The sequence below is a fragment of the Rhinopithecus roxellana genome, chromosome 18 (assembly GCF_007565055.1).
Source record: "Rhinopithecus roxellana isolate Shanxi Qingling chromosome 18, ASM756505v1, whole genome shotgun sequence".
NCBI lineage: Eukaryota > Metazoa > Chordata > Mammalia > Primates > Cercopithecidae > Rhinopithecus > Rhinopithecus roxellana.
The window spans coordinates 36,753,321-36,770,252 of NC_044566.1; positions in this window are offsets into that span (position 1 = coordinate 36,753,321).

The window sequence follows — 16,932 nt, forward strand, 5'->3', positions numbered from 1 at the left end:
GTAACCATCTGGGAATGCAACCCAGTAGGTTTCAGACTCATTTCACCCAGTCCCTATTCGAGATGAAGTTGCTCTGGTGTAACTGCCTCTGACATAGGCAGGAAGTAAAACAAGAGAAAAGGGGAAAAGAGCATGTGAAATTAAGTAAGCCCTCTGTTAAGAAGTGCTCTTAGAATCCTAAACCACCAATGTGGATTTGAACACAAGAGTCCCATGTCTACCACTGTCTGTAGGAAGATTGAAGAATATGTTTCCTTACCTGGGTACATTGATGTTACTCTATCATTGTAATATTACTCTTATAAAATGAGATGAGTATCTTTTTTTTTTCTTACTAGTATTCTCTGGAAAATTTGGGGCAATTTCTTACTTTCATCGATGTAGCTGTTTTTCAATATGTATTTCACACTTTCAGACTATGATGTAAGGTTTATTAGCATCAAACTGCAAACTCAATTTAGGGCTGGATCAGCGATCCTGAATTCTTGAAGGGAAAGTTGGCCTGTTTTTGTCTCAAGAATCCTGGCCAAGACAGATTCATGTATGTTCTCTCCCTCTCTCAACTGAGCTTTCTTAGTTTACACTTTTACTGAGGGTGAAACTCTTTCAGTTTCTCAGTCATTTTAGGTAATTCTTTTTGGGGTAGTCTTAATTGTAAGTCTCCATCTTACTTCTCTCCATTCATGTCTTTTAAAAACACCAGACTTTGGTTACTTTGATGTCTTTAAAACATGTATATAAATTATCTGATGTTCCTCCTCGGTAGCAGATTCATGCGCAAAACAAATGTTGTGTTAAGTACCTGAGTTCTAATATAGTTTGTTTTGCAGCTATGGTAACAGGAAAACAGGGAGATTACCACTACCTTGTCTGTATGGCTCCTCATCCTAATTTTCTGTTTCTTCATTTGTGAAGAAGGAAGACTTTTGTTTTCACAAGAGCTTTTTTTTTTTTTTTTTTTTGAGACGGAGTCTCGCTCTGTCACCCAGACTGGAGTGCTGTGGCCGGATCTCAGCTCACTGCAAGCTCCGCCTCCCCGGTTCACGCCATTCTCCTGCCTCAGCCTCCCGTGTAGCTGGGACTACAGGCGCCGCCACCTCGCCCGGCTAGTTTTTTGTAGTTTTTTTTAGTAGAGACGGGGTTTCACCGTGTTAGCCAGGATGGTCTCGATCTCCTGACCTCGTGATCCGCCCATCTCGGCCTCCCAAAGTGCTGGGATTACAGGCTTGAGCCACCGCGCCCGACAAGAGCGTTTTTTTTTTTTTTTCTTGAGACAGAGTCTCGCTCTGTCCACCAGACTGGAGTGCAGTGGTACGATATCGGCTCACTGCAACTTCCGCCTCTCTGGTTCAAGCAATTCTCCTACCTCAGCTTCCTGAGTACCTGGGTTTACAGGCGCCCACCACCATGCCCGGGTAATTTTCGTATTTTTAGTAGAGACAGGGTTTTGCCATATTGGCCAGGCTGGACTCGAACTCCTGACCTCAGGTGATCTGCCCACCTTGGCCTCCCAAAATGCTGGGATTACAGCAGTGAGCCATCACACCCAGCCCACAGGAGCATTTTTGTTGAAAAATAAAAACAATTTAGGGAGTAATATGTAACCTTATAATTTTATTTCAAAACTATCTTATTTAAAAGCTTGAAAATCAACAGCATGATAAGGAGCAATACAAGCTATTGGGGGTCTAGTGTGTGTGTTTTGTGTTCAGAATATACATTTTCAGCTACTGATACTATTTCAATAATGATTATAATCATTTCAGTTTCTCTTAACTTTCTCAGTTTTGTTAAGCAGGATTCAAGAAATTGCTCACTTGTCAAAGATTTTGATTTTATGACCTTCATACATTTAATTTTTATGTACAGTCACATCTCCCTTTAATTATGTCTTTTGTGTTTTTCTTGATTAATACTCAGTGATATTTGTTTTATTCAACTTTATAAATAGACTTGGCATTTTGTTCTTCTCTATTAAAACTTTCAAAAAATTATCTTTCTTGTATCTTCTCTCTACAACTTCAAAAAACTTACTCTGACATTTATATTCCTTTCAAAGTTCCAGAAGATTTTCAGCTTTTATCCCCATTGAAAAAAAATCAAATATTTTAAACCATTTAAACCGTTATAGAATAGACAGTTGTGAGAAATTAGGAAAATGAATTCTTTTTTTTTTTTTTTTTTTAAGAAGCTTAAGACGTACTCTTAGGAGTGAGATGCTGAAATAGAGTGGCAGTAGAGGTCACTCAATGGAGAAAAATTTTTTAAATGATAGATTGATAGTTATCTAAATAGAAATACATATTTTCAGTCTAATGGCAGGAGTTGGGATAACAATGGAGACTTTAGTTCAATTGAACTCCTGAATGAATAGGAACAAATGACCCATCAAGATATATTAATGATAAACAAGGGGGAGAGAGTATACATTTGAGGAAAGGAGAGTGCTTTATATGAGGGAGAAAAAAAAAGATCAAGCTTTGAAAAACATGCCTAGAAGAATGGGTCATGGCTCTGCCTCCAGACTTCATGGACAATAATGTGAGGTGAGAGAAGGACCAGTGTCCAATCATGGAGAGAAATACAAGTTTCAGTGTGGAAACAAATAAAAGTTTCTACAAATAGACTACAAATACAGTGAACTTTTTTGGAAATGCAGCGAAGTTGGATTGTACAATATGGTAGAAGGAATAGAAAGCTGTATATTAATAAAATCATGAAAGCAATGGGTAAGTAGAATATACTATCTTCAGGAACTGTGGCTATGAAAGATATAGATGGAATCAGTCTATGGATATTAAATGCCACACCAGATGGCTGAATTAAATCAGTGGAATGTCTGTGGCTATGACTGAGGGGGTAGCTTGAATTGGCATGTGGCATTGCCTCAGTAGGAGCTGTATAGTCTAAGTGAAAGAGTGGCGAGTGGCTTATTCTTCTTCCTGTATTCAGGGCTCACCAGGGTGTTGTTGCTTCTACTGCTGCTTAAGCCTGGCCTTGCTGAGTCCTATCTAATATTGAGACAAAGTCTCAGTGGTGCTACAAAGGTACAGTGCTCTTGAGTGTGCTGTTTCCACTGAAGAGTATAAAGGTTGTATCTGCCAAGTGGGACTTCACGTTCATGAGTATTTCCTCAAGACAGAGTAAAAGTTATATTAAATTGTCAGATTAAAATAGAGAGGTCCAGAATGAATTGGTAGTAAGTAATTTAATTTGGTAATCACAGAATGCAAGTATTTTAAGTCACCAGGAAGTGATATCGCCGCATTAGTCTTGGGTTGGGTTGGTTGACATTCTTTCTCTTTGCTTTGAAAGGCAGGGATGAGGTCTTTTTAACCTCCTTCTTTTTCTCTCCCCATTTCTTTGCTCTCTCCCCTCTGGCAAGGACAGTGGAATAGTAGCAGTCTTATGTGATGTATCAGACAAGAACACCTTCTTCCCTGGTAATCCTTATAGCTTGGTATTCTCTTCAGCCGGCTTCGTGGCTATTCCACTGTACTTTTTCAACATTAATATTCCCATTCTATCCCTTAAATTACCCACTAAGAATGATATCAAAGTTATTTCCAGTACATTTTAATTTAAGGATAATGATCATTAATGACTACAAAGCTGAGATTTCCTCAGCTCAGAAAGCCTGAATATAGCTAAAGAAGATGAGCAGGGATGGATATTAATGATAAATATAGAAGATTAACTTCTTTATTGGGGTAGAAAAAGATATTTAGATTGCTAAGTTGTAATGAAAATTAAAACCTATAGTTCCTAAATAGTTCTAGGCCAACCATTACTTATAAACAGGCTATTCCTATATCACTTATACAAAATCTTTATCAGTCTTGCCTCTAATTGCAACTTACATGTTGGAAACAGCCCTAAATCTCCTGACATTTTCATGTCAGTGTCTTCTTTTGCATATCACACACCCTGGCCCCTACATAATGATTAGCATATCCTCTCTAATTCTGTAAGAACTGCAAAGTATATCATCATTTAATTTTGGTCACTCCACTTCAAATTCTTTATTCTTGGTCTACAAAAATCCTATGTTTAGTATAATTGTTCTGCTTATTTCCCTATACCATTTCTGTTAAATTAGAAAACTTCCTCCATTTCTCATTTCAGCTTTTATTATGTTGGCCATCCTTAGTTTATGCAAAAGAAAATGATGGGAATTGATCATCTTCTCCCACTTTTTAGCTTTCCAACTTATTTTCTCCGGACATGCTTCCCTCAACCTCCCCCATGTAGAACTATTGAAGCTCTAGTACTGCATTCTTGACTGACAATGTTACTGATGAACCCTTTAGCCTTCTTGGCTCACACCTACTCCTACATTAGAACCTCATGAATGAACATGTGGGAGTCCATTTGCTCCCAAGTCAGTTTTCTACTTCTCTCACAGTGGTACCTTTGTAAGCAGAACTGGTGGCATCTTAGAATTCTAGTTTCACTCCAAGATCAGTCTTGAGTCTGTTGTCTGATTGAAGCTTTGTTCTACCCCACAATGCTATAATGTTGAGATCTGCCTTCCACAGCTATGTGAACTCTGGATATTGAGCTTGCTCATAGAAAACATGTTGTTACCATTGTCTAATATTAGATGAACCCTAAAGTATATGGCCTCCATTTCTACTCTACCTTAATATACTTCTTAATATACTTAATATACTTCTTAATATACTTCTTAATATGTTCTCTCATGTTTTCCATGATCTAGATAACAAGTTTTATACAGCTTTTAGTCCAAGTGAACAATTATGCCACCAATATGAACTTCCAGTAAGATACTGATGGCCGTACCATGTATCTTCCATCAGCCTCACACTCACTCTGCTTGCCTCCTACCTAGCATTCCATAATTCTCAAAAAGCTAACCTAATTCTAGGTACAAGCAATTCTATCGCGTCTAAATAGAATTAAAAGTGTGTCCAGATACTCTATTTTATTTCATTGACTCTGAAAACTATTGTAGGTATGGTACTGGGTATAGAAAAACAAAGTGCATGTATAACACTATGTAGTATGTATATATGTGTGTGTGTGCATGTATATATGATAAATATATAATCTATGTATAGATATATATAGATAAAATATATATATAAATGGTATATAATATATATTTATCATATATTATATGTCATATTATCATATAATATGATATATATCATATATGATATATAATATATACTTATATATTATATGATATCATATATGTCATATTATATATGATATATAATATATATACACCCATATGTATATATAGCTTTTAAATACACAAACACACAAACTTGGTATAGTTTAATTAACAGTGCTAGTCTTATCTATTATGCCTTCATGGACTATGTTATTTCTATTTAGTAGCAAAGACCCAAGACACTAAGGATGGCATCTAGGCTACCCTGTGTCAAGTAGCACTCAAATATGACATGATGGTAATAATTGATAACATAGGTATCCAACACATACAATGGGCAATTACATTTATGTGAAGAAAAACTGATAATTTATTAGTTTAGAATAAAAAGGTGAAGGTGTTGGTTTGAGCAAAACTCATTTGCCTGATACCACTTCCCAAAGAAATGATTAACTTTCTCTATGCTATTTCTCAGAGTTACCCTTAACTATGTTGAAAAATTCAGCATGAGCCATTGTGCCTGGTCAAAAAGACACTTACATTTTAAAGTTCAAGTACAAATCAATTGACAAGTATAAAAATATTATGTTCTTTCTCTGTAACTGACAACACAGCTGAAATGATAATCTAAGAGAGTAGGTATGAGTCTATTTATTATATGTGTACATCTCTTCTTAAAAGTATAGGCTGACAGAAGATTTCACATGGCGGAAAGTCTAGAAAGTACCCTGAGGGAACAGAATAATCTAAATCAAAGAAAGCTGACAAAGACAAGATAAACAAGGTAATAACAGGGTCAAAACATTCCTGTTGCCACATCTAATGAAACAAACAGGCAAAGAAATAAAAAGAAAAGCAGCAGAAACAAACAAGCAAACAAAAAATGTTAACATTAATCAGACTAGGAAAGGGTAAAAACTTATGTCAGATAGTTGGAAAATCATTGACTACAGCAAGAAAACCAATGATTGAATATGTGAATGTTACTCTACTCCTCCAAAAGCACAATGGTGTGTAAGGAATTGGTGAGTGGAATAGAAATTACTGGCTGTATGACTGGGCATGGTGGCTCACGCCTGTAATCCCAGCACTTTGGGAGGCCCAGGCGGGCGGATCACCTGAGGTCAGGAGTTCAAGACCAGCCTGGCCAACATGGTGAAACCCTGTCTCTACTAAAAATACAAAAATTAGCTGGGTGTGGTGGCAGGTGCCTGTAATCCCAGCTACTCAGTTGGCTGAGACAGGAGAATCGCTTGAACCCGGGAGGTGGAGGTTGCAGTGAGCCGAGACTGTGTCACTGCACTCCAGCCTGGACAACAAAGAGTGAAACTCCGTCTCAAAAAAATAAATAAAATAAATAAAAAATGCTGGCTGTCTCCATTATACATTCTTTCTTTCTTTTTGTTAGTACTAGAGACCCCAGTTTTGGCTTGGAGCACAAACACATAGGATAAAAGATTGTATTTTCAAGTCTTCTTGCAAGTAAGTATTGGAAGTGATTTAGTTTTGACCAATGTGCTATAGAATGAATTGTGTGTGATTGTAGGTAGGAGTCCTGAAGGAAGGGTGCATACTCTTTTCCTCCTCTGTTCTCATGTCTGCTGGCTGGTGGATGCAGTGGCTGAAGCTGGAGTGCTCTTGAGTCACAGCATGGAATGTGGGTACCAAAAGCAGGATTCAAGTTAAAAAAGATGGGATCCCTCGTGATCCTTGAGCTGCCATATAATCCCATACTCCACACACGATGTAGCAAAAATTTAAGCTTCTATTGTGTTTAAGCTTCCATTATTTGGATTCTTTCACAGCTGAAAATAATCCCATTCTTGATGTAAAAGGATATCAATTACTGAACATTCCTATCTTTCTGTTTTAATCCTTTCACTCAATTGGGTGTACCAGTTTAGCAAAGTTCCTAAGTGGAAGGTTGTACTTTCCTTTTCTCCCTATCCAGGGCCAGAGAGAGACAATGGGTTATGTAAATGCTTCAGCTCTACAGACACACATTTATCCTCTAGTGGGTTTTGCCAAAACTGTGGACTAGGTGGATTCAGGGTCACCTTGAACTGCTTTCTCCACCATGTCTGCTGGTGACAACATATTCATCTTGAATACCACAATTTCACATCTCTTAGTTAGCTTAGAAATAAGCAGGAGAGAATAATTTATCAGTGGTCTCAATCTCCCAATAAAAGTTAAGTGAAAACAACAACCACCACCACAACAAAACTCATCCAGCTCAAAATTTAGAGGGAAGGGAGTGTGATGTGCAGACAGAAAGCAGCTCAGAGACAACAAGTCATGTAACTGTTGTCTAAGAGCCTTCTGCACTCCTGTGAATCAGTAGAAAACTTAGGACCTGCTACTGGAAGGAAAGCATAGGAGATCTCAGAAAATATATCATCATCATATCATTATCTTCTGGTTCAAAAAGAAAAAAAAGGCATAGGAGAAGGAGTCAGAGGAAAGTAATAAAACAAGAGATGCTGGCAGTTATGAGTGTAGCAGAGAAAAACATAGACAGTCCGAAAAATGTAGCCTCTTTGAGCCTAAGCCTTCTCCTGGATAATGAAGATTATATTATCCTCACTTCTCTTATTTGGTGGATGTCGGGTCAGATGAAAAAGGCTGAAAAATGTACAACTCTCTAAAGCGTTAAACCTATTACAGTATATTCATTTTGCGCTTTCATCCTCTGTTCTCTTGGTTTGGGATATTTTTATTTTTGGAAAAGTTCTCACTGATTTGGGTATCCAAATTTTTTACATTCTTTACATTAACTCTTTCCATAATTCCTTTCTCATTTTAATCCTAGGTTCTGGGAAATAGGGTGGCTACTTAGAATATTGTATAATCAAGAAAGTGACATTTTAGGGTCCACATAGCCCTCAAGCTGCCATCATTTCCTTGTTTATATCTGATGGCTTTTTTTCAGTATCAGAATTTCTAATTATCACAATCAACTTGTCACTAAAATACCTTTCTCTCTGGATGGTCTATTTCCCATTGTCTCTCCTAAATCTTCCTTGAACTTATTTATTTTCCCATTAACAGATTACTATTGATATGTATCAATTTTATTTCCTTTTATCAGCTTGATTTCTTGCACCTCACTGTTTTCAGATAGTCATTGTCATCTTTTCAGGTCATTTCAACATTTCCTTTCTGTTTTTTTTTTTTGTTTTTGTTTTTTTGTTTTTTTCTTGGATGATATAGTTCTTGTAACATTGATATCCTTGGGAAAAAAATGTCAAGTTGGATTTATACAAAAAAGTGGGGGGAGAGGCAAGAAGTAGTCTTGACACATAAGGTGGGTTACAGACCCATAAATGGTATCTTAATTCAAAATGATATAAATCAAATCTGATTTTCCTACAGAAATAATGGTAAAATATTTCTGACAGAGAGGCACAGCACTGAATTTTTAAAATAAGTGCCTATAGAGCAGCGAGCAAGATGGCCGAATAGGAACAGCTCCAGTCTCCAACTCCCAGTGCGAGCGACACAGAAGACTGGTGATTTCTGCATTTTCAACTGAGGTACTGGGGTCATCTCACTAGGGAGTGCGGGACAATCGGTGCTGGTCAGCTCCTGCAGCCTGACCAGCCAGAGCTGAAGCAGGGCGAGGCATCACCTCACCTGGAAGCGCAAGGGGGAAGGGAATCTGTTTTCCTAGCCAGGGGAACTGAGACACACAACACCTGGAAAATTCGGGTAACTCCCACCCCAATACTGCGCTTTAAGCAAACAGGCACATCAGGAGAGTGTATCCCACACCTGGCCGGGAGGGTCCCACGCCCACGGAGCCTCCCTCACTGCTAACACAGCAGTCTGCGGCGATCTATCTGCAGGGCAGCGGCGAGGATGGGGGAGGGGCACCGCCATTGCTGAGGCTTAAGTAGGGAAACAAAGCCACTGGGAAGCTTGAACTGGGTGGAGCTCACAGCAGCTCAAGGAAGCCTGCCTGTCTCTGTAGTCTCCACCTCTGGGGACAGCGCACAGCTGAAGACCAACAGGGGAAGCAGCGGGGGCCGGTGCAGACGCGAACGAATCTGTCTGACAGCTTTGGGGAGAGCCGTGGATCTCCCAATGCGGAGGTTGAGATCTGAGAACGGACAGACTGCCTGCTCAGGTGGGTCCCTGACCCCTGAGTAGCCTAGCTGGGAGACATCCCCCACTAGGGGCAGTCTGACACCCCACACCTCACAGGGTGGAGGACACCCCTGAGAGGAAACCTCCAAAGGAAGAATCAGACAGGTACACTCGCTGTTCAGCAATATTCTATCTTCTGCAACCTCTGCTGCTGATACCCAGGCAAACAGGGTCTGAAGTGGACCTCAAGCAATCTCCAACAGACCAACAGACAGCCCTTCTGACTGTCAGAAGGAAAACTATCAAACAGGAAGGACACCTATACCAACCCCATCAGTACGTCACCATCATCAAAGACCAGAGACAGATAAAACCACAAAGATGGGGAAAAAGCAGGGCAGAAAAGCTGGAAATTCAAAAAATAAGAGCGCATCTCCCCCTGCAAAGGAGCGCAGCCCATCGCCAGCAACGGATCAAAGCTGGTCAGAGAATGACTTTGACGAGATGAGAGAAGAAGGCTTCAGTCCATCAAACTTCTCAGAGCTAAAGGAGGAATTACGTACCCAGTGCAAAGAAACTAAAAATCTTGAAAAAAGAGTGGAAGAACTGACAGCTAGACTAATTAATGCAGAGAAGATCATAAACGAAATGACAGAGATGAAAACCATGACACGAGAAATACGTGACAAATGCACAAGCTTCAGTAACCGACTCTATCAACTGGAAGAAAGAGTATCAGCGATTGAGGATCAAATGAATGAAATGAAGCGAGAAGAGAAACCAAAAGAAAAAAGAAGAAAAAGAAATGAACAAAGCCTGCAAGAAGTATGGGATTATGTAAAAAGACCAAATCTACGTCTGATTGGGGTGCCTGAAAGTGAGGGGGAAAATGGAACCAAGTTGGAAAACACTCTTCAGGATATCATCCCGGAGAACTTCCCCAACCTAGTAGGGCAGGCCAACATTCAAATTCAGGAAATACAGACAATGCCACAAAGATACTCCTCCAGAAGAGCAACTCCAAGACGCATAATTGCCAGATTCACCAAAGTTGAAATGAAGGAAAAAATCTTAAGGGCAGCCAGAGAGAAAGGTCGGGTCACCCACAAAGGGAAGCCCATCAGAATAACAGCAGATCTCTCGGCAGAAACTCTACAAGCCAGAAGAGAGTGGGGGCCAATATTCAACGTTCTTAAAGAAAAGAATTTGAAACCCAGAATTTCATACCAGCCAAACTAAGTTTCATAAGTGAAGGAGAAATAAAATCCTTTACAGATAAGCAAATGCTTAGAGATTTTGTCACCACCAGGCCTGCCTTACAAGAGACCCTGAAGGAAGCCCTAAACATGGAAAGGAACAACCGGTACCAGCCATTGCAAAAACATGCCAAAATGTAAAGACCATCGAGGCTAGGAAGAAACTGCATCAACTAACGAGCAAAATAACCAGTTAATATCATAATGACAGGATCAAGTTCACACATAACAATATTAACCTTAAATGTAAATGGACTAAATGCTCCAATTAAAAGACACAGACTGGCAAACTGGATAAAGAATCAAGACCCATCAGTCTGCTGTATTCAGGAGACCCATCTCACATGCAGAGACATACATAGGCTCAAAATAAAGGGATGGAGGAAGATCTACCAAGCAAATGGAGAACAAAAAAAAGCAGGGGTTGCAATCCTAGTCTCTGATAAAACAGACTTTAAACCATCAAAGATCAAAAGAGACAAAGAAGGCCATTACATAATGGTAAAGGGATCAATTCAATAGGAAGAGCTGACTCTCCTAAATATATATGCACCCAATACAGGAGCACCCAGATTCATAAAGCAAGTCCTTAGAGACTAACAAAGAGACTTAGACTCCCATACAATAATAATGGGAGACTTCAACACTCCACTGTCAACATTAGACAGATCAACAAGACAGAAAGTTAACAAGGATATCCAGGAATTGAACTCATCTCCGCACCAAGCGGACCTAATAGACATCTATACAACTCTCCACCCCAAATCAACAGAATATACATTCTTCTCAGCACCACATCACACTTATTCCAAAATTGAGCACATCATTGGAAGTAAAGCGCTCCTCAGCAAATGTACAAGAACAGAAATTATAACAAACTGTCTCTCAGACCACAGTGCAATCAAACTAGAACTCAGGACTAAGAAACTCAATCAAAACTGCTCAACTACATGGAAACTGAACAACCTGCTCCTGAATGACTACTGGGTACATAACGAAATGAAAGCAGAAATAAAGATGTTCTTTGAAACCAATGAGAACAAAGATACAACATACCAGAATCTCTGGGACACATTTAAAGCAGTGTGCAGAGGGAAATTTATAGCACTAAATGCCCACAAGAGAAAGCAGGAAAGATCTAAAATTGACACTCTAACATCACAACTAAAAGAACTAGAGAGGCAAGAGCAAACACATTCAAAAGCTAGCAGAAGGCAAGAAATAACTAAAATCAGAGCTGAACTGAAGGAGATAGAGACACAAAAAACCCTCCAAAAAATCAATGAATCCAGGAGTTGGTTTTTTGAAAAGATCAACAAAATTGACAGACCACTAGCAAGACTAATAAAGAAGAAAAGAGAGAGGAATCAAATAGATGCAATAAAAATTGATAAAGGGGATATCACCACTGACCCCACAGAAATACAAACAACCATTAGAGAATACTATAAACGCCTCTACGCAAATCAACTAGAAAATCTAGAAGAAATGGATAATTTCCTGGACACTTACACTCTCCCAAGACTAAACCAGGAAGAAGTTGAATCCCTGAATAGACCAATAGCAGGCTCTGAAATTGAGGCAACAATTAATAGCCTACCCACCAAAAAAAGTCCAGGACCAGATGGATTCACAGCTGAATTCTACCAGAGATACAAGGAGGAGCTGGTACCATTCCTTCTGAAACTATTCCAATCGATAGAAAAAGAGGGAATCCTCCCTAACTCATTTTATGAGGCCAACATCATCCTGATACCAAAGCCTGGCAGAGACACAACAAAAAAAGAGAATTTTAGACCAATATCCCTGATGAACATTGATGCAAAAATTCTCAATAAAATACTGGCAAACCGGATTCAGCAGCACATCAAAAAGCTTATCCACCATGATCAAGTGGGCTTCATCCCTGGGATGCAAGGCTGGTTCAACATTCGCAAATCAATAAACGTAATCCAGCATATAAACAGAACCAAAGACAAGAACCACATGATTATCTCAATAGATGCAGAAAAGGCTTTTGACAAAATTCAACAGCCCTTCATGCTAAAAACGCTCAATAAATTCGGTATTGATGGAACGTACCTCAAAATAATAAGAGCTATTTATGACAAACCCACAGCTAATATCATTCTGAATGGGCAAAAACTGGAAAAATTCCCTTTGAAAACTGGCACAAGACAGGGATGCCCTCTCTCACCACTCCTATTCAACATAGTGTTGGAAGTTCTGGCTAGGGCAATTAGGCAAGAGAAAGAAATCAAGGGTATCCAGTTAGGAAAAGAAGAAGTCAAATTGTCCCTGTTTGCAGATGACATGATTGTATATTTAGAAAACCCCATTGTCTCAGCCCAAAATCTCCTTAAGCTGATAAGCAACTTCAGCAAAGTCTCAGGATACAAAATTAATGTGCAAAAATCACAAGCATTCTTATACACCAGTAACAGACAAGCAGAGAGCCAAATCAGGAATGAACTTCCATTCACAATTGCTTCAAAGAGAATAAAATACCTAGGAATCCAGCTTACAAGGGATGTAAAGGACCTCTTCAAGGAGAACTATAAACCACTGCTCAGTGAAATAAAAGAGGACACAAACAAATGGAAGAACATACCATGCTCATGGATAGGAAGAATCAATATCGTGAAAATGGCCATACTGCCCAAGGTTATTTATAGATTCAATGCCATCCCCATCAAGCTACCAATGTTTCTTCACAGAATTGGAAAAAACTGCTTTAAAGTTCATATGAAACCAAAAAAGAGCCCGCATTGCCAAGACAATCCTAAGTCAAAAGGACAAAGCTGGAGGCATCACGCTACCTGACTTCAAACTATAGTACAAGGCTACAGTAACCAAAACAGCATGGTACTGGTACCAAAACAGAGATATAGACCAATGGAACAGAACAGAGTCCTCAGAAATAATACCACACATCTAAAGCCATCTGATCTTTGACAAACCTGAGAGAAACAAGAAATGGGGAAAGGAATCCCTATTTAATAAATGGTGCTGGGAAAATTGGCTAGCCATAAGTAGAAAGCTGAAACTGGATCCTCTCCTTACCCCTTATATGAAGATTAATTCAAGATGGATTAGAGACTTAAATGTTAGACCTAATACCATAAAAACCCTAGAAGAAAATCTAGGTAGTACCATTCAGGACATAGGCATGGGCAAGGACTTCATGTCTAAAACACCAAAAGCAATGGCAGCAAAAGCCAAAATTGACAAATGGGATCTAATTAAACTAAAGAGCTTTTGCACAGCAAAAGAAAATACCATCAGAGTGAACAGGCAACCTACAGAACGGGAGAAAATTTTTGCAACCTACTCATCTGACAAAGGGCTAATATCCAGAATCTACAAAGAACTCAAACAAATATACGAGAAGAAAACAAACAACCCCATCAAAAAGTGGGGAAAGGATATGAACAGACATTTCTCAAAAGAAGACATTCATACAGCCAACAGACACATGAAAAAATGCTCATCATCACTCGCCATCAGAGAAATGCAAATCAAAACCACAATGAGATACCATGTCACACCAGTTAGAATGGCAATCATTAAGAAGTCAGGAAACAACAGGTGTTGGAGAGGATGTGGAGAAATAGGAACACTTTTACACTGTTGGTGGGATTGTAAACTAGTTCAACCATTATGGAAAACAGTATGGCAATTCCTCAAGGATCTAGAACTAGATGTACCATATGACCCAGCCATCCCACTACTGGGTATATACCCAAAGGATTATAAATTATTCTACTACAAAGACACACGCACACATATGTTTATTGCGGCACTATTCACGATAGCAAAGACTTGGAATCAACCCAAATGTCCATCTGTGACAGACTGGATTAAGAAAATGTGGCACATATACACCATGGAATACTATGCAGCCATAAAAAAGGATGAGTTTGCATCCTTTGTAGGGACATGGATGCAGCTGGAAACCATCATTCTTAGCAAACTATCACAAGAAGAGAAAACCAAACACCGCATGTTCTCACTCATAGGTGGGAACTGAACAATGGGATCACTTGGACTCGGGAAGGGGAACATCACACACTGGGGCCTATCATGGGGAGGGGGGAGGAGGGAGGGATTGCATTGGGGAGTTATACATGATATAAATGATGAATTGATGGGTGCTGACGAGTTGATGGATGCAGCATACCAACATGGCATAAGTATACATATGTAACAAACCTGCACGTTATGCACATGTACCCTAGAACTTAAAGTATAATAATAATAAAAAAAAGAAAACTTTCATGAACAAGAAATAAATACATGCTATTGTAAGCAAAAAAATAAAAGTGCCTATATATTTTAAATTTAAACTAGTATGAATAATTTTTTGAAATCTGAATGCTAAATCCTTTCAAATGTATTAGCAGAACACGCTTTCCAATCATATAATTTTACTAAACATATTACGTGGCATTGACTTAGTAGGTATCACATTCTGCCATAGTTAAATGTTAATTCCAGACATTGTTTGAAAAAAATAAAGAGGAAAGACATACTTTTACTAGGTGAGAGCCTTCCATAATATTATTTTTCTTTTCGTAAGTAATTATAATGGACATGTTTGAAGGGACTTTATTTTTCCTGGAGCCCGCTATAAGATACCTGTGAAGAACTAAAGGAACACTGAGGCTTTAAAACAGAGTGAATCTTTTGATGAGCAAATCTAAATATAGATTTGTATGAGATCATTTATGTGGCTCTATGTGCTGATGAACTGATAATCTGCGTGTAATTGACTGAGGTTCATCAATGAAAAACCCAAGAACCAGCCTACTCACCTTTCCCTGGGGACAAATGTGCCGAGAAAATTTGAAACAGGTTTCAAATGAAAATAGTTCTACTGAGTTTACCTTCAAAAAACAATGTTATTCTCTTAGATTATGAAAAAAATGAACTTCAAGTTTTCAATAAATGCCTTTTGTGAAAGAAATAATAAAATAGACCATCCTCTTACACGTGCATGTTCCTTGACACATGGTCGGTGCTTAGTAGTTATTTATTGAATAAGCAAAAATTAACTAATGACATTTGGATAGCAAAACAACCAGTTGGAAGTTAAAATAAATGATTGCTTTTATAGATCCCTAAACAAGAATGTGAAATGACAGCTGGACTACATTCAACCTTTTTTCCCATCTCAATTTATTCGAGCCCATCTTTGTGTATTGAGCCATCACACCACAGCACTAGCACTAATCAAATACCCCCACTGCAGATTTACTCACAGTTTACACCTGTGAGGTTGGATGCAACATAAATATTCTGCTAAGCTTTCTCTTAAATCTGCCGGCAAGTACCTTACAGGAGTTATGGTAATATAACATTTTCTACCTTCATCATATTTATAGTAATGAGTGGTTTAATTGACTTCCCTACAGCAGAACTCTCTTCCTTCTGAATTAAAGTAAGAGTAAAGATGGGGATATTAAACTCTATTAATAGTTTAAGATGTAATAAATGGCTCAACCCGAAATAGCTGAATCAGAGACAGACAAAGATATTTTAATTTCTCAACAATTCGTATGCAAGGAATGATTGCTGAAGTACAGAATCAGGGAACTGTGGGTTCTGCATGAATCACTTGAAGGCCCAATTCAGAAACTCTGAGACGAATCTGCATTCTTTAACAAAATTTTCTGGTGCTTTTTATACAATCCAAATGTTGTCAACCATTGTCTTACAATTTATCTTACTGATTTAAAAAAATATTTCTTAATTAGGATGGTGTGTTAAGTGTTTTGTCCTAGAAATTGTTTCCACATCAATAACTGACTAGAGTCCTACATGTAATATTAATAATAAAAACAGTAGCTATAGCGTTTGTACTGATAACAGCATTTTAAAGTATTTTTAGGAAAGAGGCAATGTGATTAATATTTGTAGAGGAAAATACAAATGGCTATGTGTCAGTAGGAGCTAAAAATTCACCAGCATTAATAACTCCTCTAGTGAGCTCTCAGTATGCACTAAAGCACTATGCACGGTATTCTTCCTGTTGCCATGTTAGTAAATATTTACAATAGCACCACATGATAGCTATTAGTGTCTCCATGTTAACAAAGAGACTGAGGGTCAGAGAAGCAAGATGAGTGATCTGAAATTACATCAATCAGGTCCTTCTTTTGTAGAGTTTGCATTTCAAATTTTGAGAAGCTAATACTCTAAGAACAGAAGAGGCAGAGGAGAGACAGAAGAGCCTACCCACAACACTGAGAGAGTGTCCAAGCCTGAGGCTCCTGGGAGGTCCAAAAATCTCACTTTCCGGGAGCTGAATTTTCTTTTATTCCTCCAGGTGTGCATGTTGAGTGCTTGTGCTTCTGCTCACCCACCCACTATCTTTTCCTTTCCTCAGTTCCTGATTGGAGCTGAGTTTTTTGCTAGGGCCTTATCCCTAAAGGGAAGGTTCTGATT